A 14,492-nucleotide genomic window follows, 5' to 3' on the forward strand; every position below is an offset into this window, starting at 1 on the left:
GAGCTGCAGCGAGCAGGGTGGTGCTGCGGCTCTTCCCCAGCCTCTCCGCTGTTAATGCTCCTGTGGGACGTATCAAGCTGTGACTCCTGAGACTAAGAATCAAGAAATGCAAAGATCCTTTTCCTCCAGTTCTGCTGTGTTTAGTGGCGAAATCCTTATTTTCCCTTCCTTTACCTTTTAGCCTGGTTCAGTTGTGCATGTCTCTCCCACCCCAACACCTGCTGAGACAAGGGATGCAATGAGAGAAAGCCTGACTCTGACTCTCTGCTACTACAGCATCTTCTGCCAACAGGGGCAACCTCTGCAAGCCGCTGCCATAGCCCAAATAATGGGACGGGGAGCCAGCGACAGCAGATCCCTGTTGTGCGGCTGTTCGGGCGGTAGGTAGCAGAACAGCCGTCGATGTCCTGTTCCCAAAAAACAAGCCAGAAGTTGGGGTAGGAAAATCTTGTCTTGGAGCTTTGGTGGTTTGTTCTTCCTAGTTAATGAGGCAAGAAAAAAACCAAACCCCGTGTCTCGTCTGTGCCTGTACGCTGACAGGCTGAAGAACAGCGGACATGCAGCCATATTGTTCTGTAATCAGCAATTAGCTTTATTTCCCCCCACCCCATCCCTTTGAGAAAGGGACAAGGAAAGGCCCCACTTCAGAATAAATTAGTTTCTCAAAAAGGAGGGAGCTCTGCAGATGGCTTTGTCGCGCTTTCCGCTCTTGTACAGCTCTAGAGCACACAGTCCCCCATCTTCGACCTGTCCGTGCTCCAGATGTTGTATTCTGAACACCTGGAAGAGGGGAGGTGGCCTCACCTTCACCCTCACCAAAAAGCAGCTGTTAAATGTCTGATTTTTATCCTTAAACTTCAGCATTAATTTTATCCAAGTGTTTGCCTCCCGAACGCTGTGAAGCTGCAGGCTTCTTGCTGGCCCGCTGGAGCCGCGGTGGGGCTTCAGCCGAGCCTAACGTGGAGCAGGCGTGGCGGCACGAACGGGCCGGGGGCTATCGAAGATCCGCTAACTAAAATGTGGGGTTTGTTCATGTGCGACGCTTCTTCATGAAGTGCAGGGGCTCAATGCGGGTGCGAGGGAGGGATTTTACACCTATACCGTCATCCCACAAAACGAATTGCTGAGCAGGGAGGATTTTAGGAACCGCTTCAGCATCCAGCAAGCTGTTGGCCAGGAGCAGGGTCTCCATGCCCCTAACCCAACCTCCTGCACAGCTTCTCCTCTTCTGGGGAGGGAAAACCTCTACCCTGCTGCAGCCGTTTGATCCCCGGTGTGGGCAGGCCTCTTCTGGGGGTGGTTGTCTGAGCCCTCAGCTGAATGCTTTCTCTCCAAACAGCCCATTTCAATTGCGCTTGTTTTTTTTTCTTGCAGCCACATCGCGGGTAGCTCCGTGCGGGAGAAGGTTTTTGGCAGCCTGTTTGTAGCAGCGCTCTGAGGGGCTCTGGTCCTCTTTCCCTGCAAAACCAGCCCGGAGCATCCCTGCTAAATTAGCGTATCGACACAGCGAGCACCGCAGCAGCGAGTTTCTGAAATTGTATAATTTCCAGTCTCTTCATTTTCCTGCTCCAAATACCGGTCCTGTTTGGCTAAGTGAGTCCAAGGCAGTAGATTTCTGAAGTCATTCAAACACAGCTAACGACTGGCGTGAGCGCGCTTCGTGTTACACCGAAATTTAACTCGCTCTGGCGCTCAGCAGTGCTTCGGTTACCCTCCTGTTGGCTGGGGCTCACAGCAGAGGGGAGGACTCTCTAAAAATGCCATTTTTAGGGGGCACTTCAGCAGCAATATGAGCTGCCTCTGCTTTTCAGGTGAGGAGTGGTGCAGCACGGCTCTGGTCTGAGGAGAGAGGCAACCCTCTGCAACACTTCGCAACCCTTCGCACTTCTGGAGCGGCTCTTGGTGGTGCTTGGCTGTGTTCAACGGAGCCTGTGAATGTTGCAGCCCCTAAGGGAAGCAGTGAAATGGGGTGATATAGGAGTGTTTTTAAGAATTGCTAACCCCTAAGAGCAAAAGCGAGCATGCAGCACTGAGCAGGCTGTCCTGTGCTTTTTGTCACAAACCTACTTATTTAAAAAAGTATAGCCTTTGCATGGGGCTGCATCTTTTACCCCGCCAAGTGCAGGCTTCAGCGAGTGACTAAACGGAGGGTGTGACTGCATCGTAAAACATGGTCACAGCCCCCCCGGGACAGTCTTTTTAGGGAAATGCAGGAGGTATCCCTACTTTTCCACCTCTTATGTTTTGCTGGGTACGGAATGTGTTTGCTAACTGCTCGCTGGATAATGATCTGGCGGTGGTCTCAAACACCTCCTTGCACCAGCGGTTTCCCATTCGAATGCTGCCTAAAAAGCTGGGAAAGCTCATTGTTCAGTCCTACACGAGCGCACAGGATGATATTCCGGGTATGCTAAAACGGGATATGCGACGCTGGGAAGGTGCAGGTGCTACTGCACGTTGCCCTTGCGGGCTCCCAGGGTTGTAGCTGTTAAGGTTATTTATTTTAGCTCTGTTCTTTTCAGCTGCATCACCAATGATCGGTGTTTGTTTCAGGCAGGCTTCTGGTTTATTTGTATGTCACGCTCAGATGCAGTGCTTGCTGCTGGGGACTCCTGTGCTGAGCTCCGACTGCCTAGATGGGCCTCCTCTTCGCCTAGGGCACTCCAGAAACACGATGGTGAGCACAATTTATCCACTGGGCTCACATTCACTGATAAGCCATCAGGTACGGTTCCACTGGGCAAGAAAAAGGTGCTGGTCCCTTTTCCTACGTGTGCTACCCTGCTCGAAGTCGGTGCTGCCAAGCCTGCGCTGTCCACAGTGCCACCTGGTCATCGTGTGGGAGCGGCGGCCGCTCGGACCTCACAAATCCTGGTGGCAGAGAATGGTTGGATTTATCACTCATCTCGTACAGAGGAAGGAAGGGACACTTCAGCTTCACACTTCAGATATAAAGGAAACCATGCGTTTCTGGAGTCAGTGCCTCCAAATAGCTGCATTTTCCCTCGATCTTCCTCTGCGTAGCATCTGGGTCCTGCAAAGATCATACCAGTGACTGATCTTGCTCTTGCTTGCGAGGTCCTTGTGGACCAAGGACCACAGGAACAAGGCAGAGAAAGTATTTTACCCTCCCATGTTTCCTCCAGTTTAGTGGTATTTCAAGCAGACCCTTGGGGCTTGGAGGGGTTTAACTCATCGTGTGTGTATTTGTCTCTCCTGCTACACTTTGGGTTGTTTGTAGCATGTGCTAGTTGCTTGCTGCTCAGAAGTTTCTTAGGTTTTAAAGAAATATGACAAAGAAAGAACCCCATTCTGCAACTGATGGAGACTTCAGTGGCAGGGGCTGTGGTCCTGCCAAAGATAGCACCGATTAAAGAACCACCAAGGCTTGTTGTATCCCCTTTAGGTTTTTAAACCCATTTTTCAGGAGAGTATGGAGAGTTACAGATGCTCTCCTGGTTGGGAAGAAGAAATCGCTGCTGTGTCTCAGGCCTGTTGGTGCAGTCCGTGTAGACCACATCCCAGTGAGAACACAAGGTGGAAGGAAGCTCTGGGGCACCTGGTATTTCCCCGTTTGCCTTTCCCCCCCTCAAAGGAGCAGGGCATTTCACCGATGCTGGGTTACAGAGCTGCTTGGTGGGGAAAGCAAGCAACCAAGGAGGGTCCTTGATCTTTCACGTACACTGGTGCCCATCCTCAGCTCTCCCGGGATGAGGCGGGTGGGCATGATGAGCACCCAAACCCCCGTGCCTTCACCCTGCCTCGCTCCTCCCCTTCATGGCAGCCTCCAGTGAGGCTGCCACCCCCTCTGCTCCCCCTGCCCACACACGGTTGTCCAAAACAGTAAAATGGGTAAAAAAACTGGTTGGATGGCCGCGCCCAGAAAGTTGTGGTGAATGGACCTAAATCCAATTGGTGGATGGTCACGAGCAGGGTTCCCCAGGGCTCAGTGTTGGGGCCAGTCTTGTTTAGTATCTTTATCAATGATCTGGATGAGGGGATCGAGTGCGCCCTCAGTAAGTTTGCAGGTGACACCAAGCTGGGCGGGAGTGTCGATCTGCTGGAGGGCAGGAGGGCTCTGCAGAGGGACCTGGGCAGGCTGGATCGAAGGGCTGAGGCCAGTTGTGTGAGGTTTAACAAGGCCCAGGGCCGGGTCCTGCCCTCGGGTCACACCAGCCCCAGGCAGCGCCCCAGGCCTGGGGCAGAGGGGCTGGGAAGTGCCCGGCGGAGAAGGCCCTGGGGGTGCTGGCTGACAGCCGGCTGGGCATGAGCCAGCAGTGCCCGGGTGGCCAAGGAGGCCACCAGCCCCCGGGCTTGTGTCAGCACTGGGGTGGCCAGCAGGAGCCGGGCAGGGATGGGGCCCCTGTGCTCGGCCCTGGGGAGGCCCCACCTCGAATGCTGGGCTCAGGTTTGGGCCCCTCGGGACAAGCAGGGCCTGGAGGGGCTGGAGCGTGTCCAGAGAAGGGCAGCGGGGCTGGGGCAGGGTCTGGAGCACAAGTGTGCTGGGGGGCGGCTGAGGGGGCTGGGGGGGTTTAGCCTGGAGAAGGGGGGGCTGAGGGGAGCCCTTCTCGCTCTCTGCAGCTGCCTGAGAGGGGCTGGAGTGAGGGGGGGGCTGGTCTCTGCTCCCAAGTCACCAGGGACAGGACGAGAGGGAACGGCCCCAGGCTGCGTCAGGGGAGGTTTGGGTTGGAGATGAGGGAAAATGCCTTCCCTGCCAGAGCGGTCAGGCCCTGGCACAGGCTGCCCAGAGAGGTGGGGGAGTCACCGTCCCTGGGGGGGTTCAAACACCGCGCAGACGTGGCACTTGGGTACATGGTTTAGGAGGCCTGGGGGTGTTGGGTTGGGGTTGGACTTGATGATCTTCAAGGTCTTTTCCAACCTTAATGATTCCGTGATTCTATGAACCCCCCGCAATGACTTCAAACTTTTCCGGAGTTTGCACGCGAGGGCTCGGTTTAAGGTGGGGGAACCAAGGCTGAGCCTGGTGCGATTCCCCGTGAGGATGGGGCGGCAGGGCCCGGCTCCGGGCCGCGCGGGCCGCCGGTGGCCGGGCGGGGAGGTGTCGGTAACGGCCCCGGGGTACGAGGGCAGCTCGGGGAGCCCGGGCTGCGCTGAGGGGAACCGCCGCTCCCCGCCGGCGGGGCGGCGCTGACGGGGCGAGCGGGGCCGCGCCTCGCGCTCCTCGTCCTGTGAGGGGACCGGCGGGGTCGGGGGGCTTCCCCGGCGCCCCCACCTCGGCTGTGTCCCCCCCCGCGGGGTTGAGGGGCGGCACCCCCGGCACGGCGGGACTGGTCCCGGAGTCCCGGGAGCGGGGGGAGGGCACCGGGAGCGGCGGGGTTCGGGAGGGAGCGGGGCCGTAAGGGGGGGCCGAGGGGCGGGGCCGGGAGCGGCGATTGGCCGGTGGCGGCAAGCAGGAGCGCGTGCGATTGGCCGCCGCGGCGGAGCGAGCGGCGGAACGGCGGGCGGCGATTGGCTGCGGACGAGGAAGCAGGAAGGAGGACGGAGGGGCTCGCGGCTTGCGGGGAGTTCGCGGCGGCGGCGGCGAGTGGCGGCGGCACCTCCTCCTCCTCCTCCCCCTCCTCCTCCCCTCCTTCTCCTCTCCGCCCTCCACCCACCCCCTCCCCGCGGCCCCGGTACCCGCCCCCGGTCTCCGCGCGCCGCCCGCCCGGGCCGCGCCGGATCGCGACGCCCTGCGGCGAGGGCGGGCGGGCGGCGGCGGCAGCGGGAGGCGCCTCATCCCCATCCCGCAACCTACCGAAGTAGGCGGTGGCGGCGGCGGAGGAGGAGGAGGAGGAGGAGGAGGCGGCGCTGACGCAGCAGCGTGGAGCCCGGGACTCGGTCGCCCCGGGAGGGCTCCCGTCGCCGGATCTCTCCCGAACCGGGGCCTGCGGCAGCCCCGCGACGCGGGAGCGCGCCCCGGTGAGTCCCCACGCGGCCGTGCCCGCCGCCCGCGGGAGCCCGCGGCGCCGCCTCCTTCCCTCACGCCACCGGTAACTCCGGCGGGCCGGGAGCAGGTGCCGCCGCCGCCGCCCCGGGGCGGGGGGGGTTGGGGGGGGACGCGGGGCCACCGGGAACTTTCCTCCCGCCGCCCCTGGTGGGCGGCGCCGGCGGCCGGAGCCCTGCGGGGGCATCGCGGGCGGCCGCGGCTCGGCGGCCTCGGCGGCAGGTGGGCCGGGCCGGTGCGGGCGGCGGTTGGGGCCGTTAACTTGCCAAGTCCCGGCTTTGCCAGGCCGAGCTTAACCCGGCCCGGTAGGTCCTCCCTCGGGGCGAGCCCCTCCGGCAGGACAAAGGCGGCGGGGCGCGGGGGGGACCCGGGCCGGAGCGGGTGCGGGGTCGGCGGGGGCTCACCGCGCCCGGGGCGGGGGGTGCCCCCTCGATATGGGCGGTTTTGAGACGGTTCCCGGGAGGGGGGGACCACCGGGAGCCGGGCTCTTGCTGTGCCCCGGCCGCTTCGCGGGGCGGTGCGGGGGGGTGGGGGGCGGCGGCTCAGGGCGAGCCCAGCGCTGCCCATCGAGAAGTTTGCACAGACGTGGCGGTGGGCTGGTGTTTTTGGGGGAGGGGGGCACACGCACCCCACACCGGAACGTGGGGATAACCCCCTCGCCCGGACGGCCGACCGTCAGCCGGGCAAGTTGGTCGACTTTCTCATCGTTGGCTGTCGGGTATCGGCGATGCCGCCGGGTCGCGAGCGGCGCGTCGACGTGCAGGTGGCATCGAGCCTCCTTGGCCGACGGCGGAGGAGTTTTAATTTTCGTCGTCTTTTAACCCCCCCTCGGCCGCACTTGCCGCGCGTTTCCCCTGGCTCTGGACATCTCTCTTTTCCTGTCGGTAGCTCCGGTGGCTGAGAGCTTGTTTCCTCTTCTCCTTTTGTGTAGCGGTAGCTCCTAATGGAGGCAGCTTCGCTGGCTCCCTCTTTTCCAGCTGCTTCTACAAGGCGCAGGAGCCAGCACATGTGACTGGGCAGATCTCGGCAGACTAGCAAGTGCTCTCGGGGCGACTGCTCGACAGACGGCCACCGACGCGGGGATGCCCGCGCCCCGCTGCCTCTGTCCCTGTCCCGGCGCGGGGAGTCGCAGGGACACCCTCTCTTTCAAAAGAGCAGCCGCAAAAACTTGAAAAATACAAGCGTTTGGGATCTATTCTGTTTGCCTGCTCCCCCGCTCGCTCCCCCGCCTCTTCCCACGAGTGCTTATCTGAAAGAGGTTCTGGTTTTGTTTTGTTTTAAAGAATACAGCTGCCCCTCGCGCTCGCTCTCCATCTGAAGTCATCATTGTCAGGAGCAGGCGAACCTCAAAGCGAAAGGCTTTTCTGGGCTTTCGCTAGCCTGGTTAATTGATCTGTCCATCAGTTTGCCACAATTAGAAAGCGCTCGCTCCAGACTGGCGGGCTCTGTGTGATCTTTGGTGCTGCGGTTGCAGGACTCTGTTCTGGGGTCTCGGGTTTTTATTTGAAGGGTTTCCAGTCCTTACAGTTGTGAGAGGGAGGGTGACGCGAACTGTATGATAGACTGATGCTTCTGAAATCTTAATGCGATTTAAATACCAGCACGCTGCTGATCGCTTTAACAGAAATACCCTGCTAACATATTCATCCTGCACCATCCTTCACGTTTGTCATGTCCTGGCTACCTGAATGGTTTCCGAGCTTCAGCTGGAACTGTCTAAATATTTGCTTGCAATAGGAGACTGTGCGTTAGTCTGATTTAACAGGACATTTTGGATTTAAACATTGATTTCTGTTTGTTTTCCCAATGAATTGAGTGCAGCATTTTAACTGGAGCAGCAGCATAGGCTTTCCAGCTGCTGTCCTCGAGCAGGGCGGAATTGCTACCGCGGTGAAGTGTAGCGTCGCTTCTAGGTGGAAAACACCAAAGCTGCAGGTGAAAATAACGCCCTCAACTTTGTGACAGCGGATCCTTTCTGGATCTCTGTTCGCTGAGGGTTGATGGTGCCAATTGCACAGAACCGTATAATCCCACTCAGAAATGTAGCGTTTGGGGCTGGGCGGGAGCGGTCACAGCCTTGGTCCTGGAGCAGATACGTCGTTATTTGAGAAGCCGCTGAGGTTTTCTCATCCAACTATATAAATTAGTCTAATGCTCTGTCCATCTCGCCAGTCATCGGCATCACCTTTCCATCTCCAGCCTGACAGCCTTATTATTGGAGGTTTTTTAACCTCTCTGGGCAGAATATGTAAGCTAATTTTGCTTGCTGTGATGGTGTTAATTGCTACCGTGCGACTGGGGGGGCTGCAGGGACCGCGGGACGCGTGCGCTGGTACAGTCTGTGGATAACGATTTAGATAGCGCTTGGCGAGTGGTTCCCCAAAATAAACCCTTCAGCAAATGCTTTTCTAATACTACCGCAGTGCTGAAAATAAGCCCGTAGCAGCAAATCTATCCAAAGTAAACATTGGAAAAATAATTAGAAATGGTAGGCAAAGGCGTGCTTGCTGTTTGACGTTAGGTTCAGATCACGAGAAGAATGAACGAATGAATATATCTGGTGCTGCAAAAATAGGCGGGTATGCTCGGATGCGCAGGTATTGCATCCGCGAGGAGCTGCGCGGGGCTTTTTTTGCCCCATCTAATACTCAGTTAACCGTGGCGATACACCCCATGGAAGTAACGATAGGAACAACCCCCGCTTCATGCCCAACCAGCCGAACTAATTAAGTCGCAACTATCTTATTGTTAATAATACTTGAAATGGCAGTTCGGATAACTGGGAAATACAAAAACTGAAAAATAAACACCCCAAAAAAGCAGTAAAACCAAAAATAGCTTCAAACGCAAGCTCTGCGCTTTTTGCCGTAGGCTGTCCGGCGCCGGGGTAGCCGTGCACGCGACGGCCCGGGGAGTCTGGTGGTCCCGGGGGCTCTCCTCCCAATCCAGAGGGCTTTTTATACCGTCCGTTCTGCTCTCCTGCTTCGCCTCGCGATGTACCTGCGTGCCTGTTTGCCGGCAGGTTGCAGGTGAGCTGCTGAACTGGTGGTATTTGCGGCCGCAGGTTTGCGCCTGCCTTCGGCTCTCTCCTAAGTGTGAGGGCTGGGGAGGGTCCATGGCTTCTGGATGCAGACGGCGTTTGGTGGGGGAGGAAAGGGGGCCCTTGTTGGCGGTGCTCAGGAGGAGCCGTGCCCCTTGGCTCACCGTGAGGACCGTAAGGCTTTGGGGCAGGGGAGGGTTTCTTCAGAAGAGCTCATAGCTGTCCAGCGCAGCCATCTCCTCTTTCATTTTGGACCAAAGGCGCAGTTTTTAATGACAAAAAAAAAAAAAAAAATTAAAATTCATGGCCAGATTGCGACTCTGAGCGAATGAGTTATCTGTAACAAGACGTTGTGCTTTAACCCTCTCGGCGTTCGCGCTTGCACCTCCGTGCTGGCAACTGATGTTCTATAAACGGGGAAAATGCGCTTAAATCTAACGCTGCTGGGTTTGCGTCTTAAGACGGAAAGAAATGTGATTGTATGGGACAATGCAACAGGCCTTTATCCCGTTACTGTCCAGACTTGATATTCTAGCATGAAGCTTTATTATAAAGGAGTAGAATAAAGTAGAGTCGCAGCGGTATCTCATGTGAGAGTGAAAAAGAAGAAATCTTCCATTAGAAGAGGAGGACCATGGGAATCTTTATCTCGCTGTAAAGCGAAATGAGGGGCTGATGTTATCATTACAAAGTTAAACCAAAGGATGTCATTAAGAAGAATAAATATAAATCTGATTTAAAGTGAGTTTGTTTTGCACCTGCGCTCTGTCCCCTGTCACTATTTGTGCCGCTGGAATTTCGTTCATGTTACATGTCATTTCTCTTGAATGTGGGTGAAAACCCAAACAAAATAGGAGGAGAGTGTGGAGAGCTGGCGGGATGTAAAACGTCCAGTCAGCTGAGCAAAGTAAGCAACCCGAGCCGCCTCTTAAAATCTCTGAACCGTCGATAGCACAGCAGTATACAGAATATTTGGAGTTAAATCGTAGCGAAGCCCCTCAGCTGGGGACAGCAGTGCTGCTCTCTGCCTCTCGTGAGACGTAGCTGAAGACGAGGATGACTTGTCTGGCGAAGCCGTTGTTTTTCCCATATTCACCAGTATACACTGAATTTCATGAAGTCTTTCGTTGAAGGTGTGTGGTCATTAACTCCCTGGGAGTCAAAAATAAGACAAGGGATGCTTCTGATTTTTGCCTGGGCTCTCTCCGGTGCGAGCCTGCTCGCTGCTCAGGCAGGCGTTAAACGGCCTCGGCGACGGGGAACTGAATGCGTCTCTCCTTGGCCGGTTAAGAAACGTGGGAGCGCGCCGGGTAACGCGCCGTACGCCCGTGGCACCCAGCCGCCGCGCTTGGCGTCCGAGCTGTGCCGGCGGCAGCGGAGCACAGCCGATAAACGCCGATTGAGGTGGGGAAGGAGTGTGTGTCAGCTCACCGAGAGCACGGTGTGTTCGGGGCCTTACGCCTGTGCTTTTCACACGTGGCACGGCTGGGAGCGCTGCTTTTATCACCTTTTTTATAAAAAAAATCCGACTGAGATTATAGGTGCGTCTTTAAATGAAGATGCTCAGTTGAATTCTTGCTGAGGGCTGCTTTCGGTCATTCGTTTTGCAGTTCTCCTTCCTTTGCCGTTTAAATTTCCCAGCGCGTTCAGAGGCTTGCAGTACAGGCTTTCGAGAGGTGTTCGCTGTAACGCGTGCGGCCAGGCACCGTGATGAAAGAGCCTCGTGGCGTCGGCAGGGTGTCAGCTCCCCTCGTCGCCGCGTCGGGTGCCGCGGCTCGGAGCAGGGAGGCTTTGGGATGCGTGTGTCGTGGCTGTCTCCTTCCCCGGCCGAGAGCGGGGTAACGCAGCCTGGGTGGGCTCCTCTTTCCCACCGCACGACGCTGCCGATGCGGGTGCTGTCCCGGGCGTCGTGGACACGAGCGCTTCGGTAATTGCAGGCGAAGCAGGTGGGCTCCGGCGTGGCTGAGCTGGAGCGCGTTTGGCGTCGGAGAGCGCGGGATTTACGTTAAATGTGTCGTCTTCAGGAATAAGCTGATGTTTCGGTTCAGAGCTGCCAGTTGCTGTACTCCTCGTGTCCCAGTTCTCTTGAACAAAGGTGTGACTAAACAAGAATATTATGATTCCCCCCCTCCCCGCCCCCTTTGTAAGCCACATCACAGGAGTGCTTGCTGGCACCCATTGTTCTTCAAGCAGTTTTTTGAAGGGCTTTTTCATGCTCAGCTTTGAAACTATACAGCTTGCCTAGCTCAGCAGGCTTGATTGGTTTTGTTTTAGGGTTGTTTTGGTTTTTTTTTTAATAAGATCTTGGCTTTTAGTGACTGCATGTGTATCAATATTTCAAATTATTTACGATGCTCTTAGGAAAATGCCTCCTTTTTATTTCTAGCATTGGTTTGAATAAAACAGCTTTGCTGGCAGCTTATTTTTCAGTATCTGAGTTATCATCCTTTAAATAAAATCATGGTGCTAGAGAAGCATCGAGATCCATGGGCATCGCTGAACTGTGCTGCTTCATACGTACACCATGCATGGCCTTCTATTGTTCCTGGCTGTGGCCTGTGTGAAGCACTGAAAATAGCAAGCTTTAGCCTGCCTTCACACAGTACGGCATTATCCTCTGCCGCTTGTCTTCATTGTATCTTTGAGTGCCTGCGGAATACCTGGAATAGGCTTTAATTGACAGCCAAGAAAAGAAATTGGGAGTTACAGGCATGCGAAGGAAAAGATGGTTGAGTTGACTTTTGCAGGCTGGAAGGGAGAAGGCGCTGCTGCGGGGAGCGCGGCCGAGCAGCTGCAGCAGCACGTTGCTCGCAGAGCAGGCGGATGCTGCCCGAGCCGGGAGGCACCCTCTCACGCCGAACCCGAGCCGGGGAAGTTCTTTAAACTAAAGAGCGTTTTAACTAGACCCTAAAATGGAGGGGGCTCGCCGCTCTGCGAGAGCGGCGGCGTTGTGCGATCGTTCGCTGTCGGTATTAGGGCGCTTGGCAGATTGAGCACGTTCTTGCTGATTTAGGTTTGGGAATACCGTAAAAAGGAAAAGGATTTGGTGGGGCGGGGGTGGAGAAGGGTATTGAGGCATCTCCCTCTGCGGAGGGAGGATAGAGAGGCACCGGGGAACGCAGGGGGTGAGGAATGAGCAGCAGTAATCACATCTTGATAAACACAGACGATTTGGAAGGAGGAAGAAAGCGCAGGCTTGGGAAGGAAACTAGTGGGCAGCAGGAGGATGGCTTGGTGTGTTTTCGGTTTTTTGTTGTTTTTTTTTTTTAATTTAAAAAAAGCCCCAAAACAGATGCAAGAGGCATGTTGGGTTTTGTTTCTTTGTTTGTCTAGCTCAGTCAAAATCAGTTCAAGAAAGCAAGGCTGGAGGTGGTTCAGAGTGAGGAGATGCAGCACATCTCTCCTAGGTGAGCAAGATAGCAAAGGAAAAGGATTTGGCAGCTATAATCACGTGTAGACAGAGAAGAGGAGATTTATTTTTTTCTTAAAATCCTGGCTAAACGCCAGGTGGCCAGAGAGATATGAAAATCCTGACGGCTTGGACAGGTAAATCCCAAACTGGGAATTCCTTAGATTTCAGCAAATCGCATGAGGAGCGGAAGCGAGCCAGGTGCTTTGGGGATTTGTGCCCTAAAGCATCACTCAGTAACCCCAACTCTCTCACACGTCCCTCATTACCTCGAGGCGGTACGTACGACCGAGCATGTGCTGGGTAGAGCGCCAGGCGAGGCAGAACAGGTAACCACTGCTGCCGGCCCCCCTTTTCCCTCACGAGAGCCCTGTCATCTTGCCTTTCCCTTTCTTAGATGCTGGATTTCTTGAAAGATCTCTAGGAATGTAGTTATTTGGGATTTCTACTGTCGTCCTTGCATTCTGGTTGCAAAGAGGTGAATCCTTTCAAATCCTGTCAGAGAGGACAGGCAGCGCGATTGGGAAAGCGCTGTTTAGCCAGCCTTTAAAAAGGAAAAATAAAAAGCCATTTTCATTTCTTGCCATTTCCATTTTTTCCCATATAGTGGAAGAAGAGCCAGAGAATAATTCCCACTTCAGAATAAATTACCAGCTTTGCTGAAATGGCAGTCCTCACACCTCCGGGGCTATAAAGGTGTGATAAAAGCCCTGCCCCTCTTCGAGCTGGGGAAGGAGGGGGCTGCAGCTCTGCGTGGGGGCTGTGGGTCAGCATCCGTCGCTCGGAATAACTCCAGCCTGGCGCTGAAGTTTTTGGTGCGGGTAGCGTCGTTACGGTGCCGATAGCGCATCGCTACCTGCGAAAGGCTCTTGTCCGCGCTGGGGCTTTGTGGGATTTGCATCAGTTGTCCTGCCTGAAACCACTAATGAGCTTAAGAACTCTCCTGTTTTCTCGGTGCTTAACAAAAATTAAATCCTTCCCTCCAAACAAAAATGTTGTCGCGTGCTTAGCCCGATGCTTTCATACAGGCACAATGGGTAATCGCTGACCTTGCCTGAGATGCCACCTCAAAGCTCATTACGGAATAATTGGGTGATCCTTAACCTTTCCACAAAGTTTGGGGGGTTTGGGAGCTTGGGGAGGGGGGAGGGGATGTTTTTTATACTGATAATGTGACTTACCCCAAGACTCGGCCTTGAATTTCAGGCGCTGGGCTGTTCCAAACTCCATCTGTCCACTAAGTGAATGTCAATCCAATTTAAGCTTGCATATGTTTCCAAGGAAACCATCAGAGGCAATGGTGAGAAATGGACCATGGAGGGGCAGGGAGGCAAGCGCAACAGCAGCGTTTTTACTTTTCAGTACTTAAATGTGATTAAAACCAAGTTAGCTGTAATAACCCTATATAGAGCGGTATTTAGAGTACTTGAAGGTCAGATAGTTCCTCTTGGAGGAGTCTGTGTTGTGTAAGTGAAACATCAGCAATGTAAAAATAAAAGGAAGAGGGAAGTGGCTTCAGGTGCTGCCCCCAAGGTCTCATTCCAGCTCTTAGAGCTTTATACTTTCCCATCTAGCTTATGGTTTTGTGTAGTGGGGTCCTAATTGTCTTTCCTTCCTAGCAGGCTGGAGAACTCATGCAGCCGTATAAAAACCCATCCAGCCCCTCAGCTGAACAAAGCACACTGTAAACGCTTTCTCCCTGTTCTACCCAAAAGAGTCTTTATATTTAGACCCTCCCAAAAATATAAACTGAAAGTGCTTGGGTAAATTAAAGATCAGTGTCCTGGTCGGGTTAAAAGAGCAACAAAGCATCTTAGTGCTGCGCGCTGGTGTATTTCTGCGCTGTTTTGGAGGGTAGCGGTGGTGATACGTGTTGCCTGGGGAGCAGGAAGGCGGATGAGTATTTGGGTGTTTGCTTCTGCTCGCTCAGACCAGCTGAAGGTGCCGGGGAGCCCTGAGGGCTCATCCGTTACCCAAGGCGTGAGAATTTCCAGACACTTACCAGCTCAAGCACGCTTAGCCTTTCAGAGAAAGGAAACCCGTACGGTGAGGCTGAGCGTAAGGCCACGTAGGTTCGTTGGTGTTCGTTACCGTTTGCA

General features: G+C 55.2%; 1 protein-coding gene across 1 annotated transcript in view; it reads left to right on the forward strand.

The window, feature by feature from the left end:
• The first annotated feature begins 5,483 nt into the window (after positions 1–5,483).
• The window catches only part of BAHD1 (bromo adjacent homology domain containing 1), a 40,730-nt gene continuing 31,721 nt past the window's right edge, over positions 5,484–14,492 (forward strand). Inside the window, exon 1 of the mRNA XM_064453119.1 lies at positions 5,484–5,919. The gene's annotated coding sequence lies outside the window, so the exon portion shown is untranslated. The remainder of the gene's footprint in view (positions 5,920–14,492) is intronic.

This window comes from Phalacrocorax carbo, chromosome 5, assembly GCF_963921805.1.
Source record: "Phalacrocorax carbo chromosome 5, bPhaCar2.1, whole genome shotgun sequence".
NCBI lineage: Eukaryota > Metazoa > Chordata > Aves > Suliformes > Phalacrocoracidae > Phalacrocorax > Phalacrocorax carbo.